Raw genomic sequence first — 1,866 nt, 5'->3', positions numbered from 1 at the left:
CTGCTGTCTGTCCACTCTGAAGCGCGCATCCGGGGCCGGCCGCTTTTCGACTACCAGCGACTGCAGGTCACACACACAGGCTGGTTGGAATGGCCTAGCATTATCCTGATCCGGAGGTGTAACTTGAAGCTGCGGGGCCCCAGTACAAAGTCTGGAACTGGGCCCCCAAACTATAAAGCTTCATTGATAGCATTGGTTTACAATGTGGGGAAGAGAGACTTTATGGGCCCCCTGGGGCTCCGGGCCCCCTGCACATACACCCATGACCCGAATACGTGGAGCATACAGACGCAGGCTGCCAGGATACGCTGTGCCTGCCCGATGTTTCCAACTTGGCTATTAGCGCAGCGGTAGGTACGAACTATAGAGTGCGGCTGCCATATGAACTGGTGTGTGTGTGTGTGTGTGTGTGTGTTGTTTTGCTTCCAGTTGTACCTGTGCTGTGCACACTCTGGCAGACGCAGCTGCTCAGTGCATACAATGTTGCGAGCAGACGGGCTGAGTGTCAATCAAAGTGCTTGGGTGGTGGTAGCAGCAGCCGCCGCCACAGCTGCGCTGCACCTCTTGCTCGTCGGTGTTGTTTTTCTGCTTTTGGAAACTGTTGTAGGAAAGGGGGTGCACCGGTCCTGGAGGTACTGCAATACCAGGTCAATGCGTGGAGTGGACAGAGCAAGCTCTTTTTCCAGCTCCCTGTTCTAAAAATCCATTTAATATATGGTCCCCAGATAGGGGACGTATCAGATATTAAACTGATAAGAACAGATTTTTTTTTAAGTTAACATCCCCATTGCTGGGGTGGCTTTATTTTACACAAAGAGTTTTACAATCATCATCAAAAAGAAACATTTCTGTGAACATTTTAAAACGTAAAATGCTCTTAAAAAAAACTCTTTAAATACAAATACATATAAAATGGGCACTTGGTGGCATCAAATTATGGAACTCCACTCGCTTAAAAGCCATTTTCTAGATAAAATTGGAAAGTTTTTCTTGTCTATTAAAAAATAATCATATAATTCGTTAAGACAAATCGCTAAAACGTCCTGCACTGATAAAACCTCATGTTTGAACAGTAAAATATTTCGGGCCTTCCACAGAGCCGTCTTCACGCAGTTAATGATCTTCCATGCCATTATCTTCTCGGTCCTCGTGGGGCATTCCAGGCATCCATATAGCACGGTCTCCATCATTATTCTTTTTATCCGGGTGATTTTGGTTATCAGAGGGCTTATTTTAGTCCATATTAATTTAGAAAAAAAGCAGGTCCACATGATGTGTTGCACTGTTTCGTCCTCACGACATCCAGGTCTTGGGCAGGCGGCAGAGTTGGTCAGCCCTCTTCGATGCTGGAATGCCCGGCATGGAAGACACTCGTGAACACAGCTCCAGGCAAGGTCCTTCTGTGGGTTAAAAAGAGAGTTGTCGTTAACTATTTTCCATATTTCATTTGTTCTCTCTTCATTAAAATTCCCTGCAGGCGCCATAAAACCACTTTCCTTTATATCTTTATAAGTTTTCTTACTATTTAAAAGGTATTGCACCGTCTTTCCGCTAAAATCATATAAAATCACTATCTTGGCTAAAATCTTGTATTCACTCGCCAGGTTAAAAGAATAGAGGGAATTTAAAACCGTGGAGAACCACCCGTGTCTTCTCATAAAATAACCTGTATTAAAACGAATAAAATACGACCAGTAGTGATTCTTAAAAACAGCGCTAAGACACATGCTAAAATATTTCGTTAAAAGAAAAGCTCTAAAATCAGGGAAATCCTTCCCCCCCATGGCTTTGGGTTTTAAAACTATTTCTCTTCTGAGCTTTTCCATTTTGGAGTTCCATAAAAATGTGAAGCATGCCTTTGTGATC

At 43.9% G+C, this 1,866-nt stretch overlaps 1 pseudogene; it reads right to left on the bottom strand.

The window, feature by feature from the left end:
• Window positions 1-610: 610 nt before the first annotated feature.
• Window positions 611-779, bottom strand: LOC136574036 (U2 spliceosomal RNA; annotated as a pseudogene).
• Window positions 780-1,866: the final 1,087 nt, after the last annotated feature.

The sequence above is a fragment of the Eleutherodactylus coqui genome, chromosome 7, assembly GCF_035609145.1.
Source record: "Eleutherodactylus coqui strain aEleCoq1 chromosome 7, aEleCoq1.hap1, whole genome shotgun sequence".
Taxonomy (NCBI): Eukaryota; Metazoa; Chordata; class Amphibia; order Anura; family Eleutherodactylidae; genus Eleutherodactylus; species Eleutherodactylus coqui.
The sequence above is the reverse complement of the archived record's forward strand: the minus strand, read 5'-3'. Positions and strand labels throughout refer to the sequence as shown.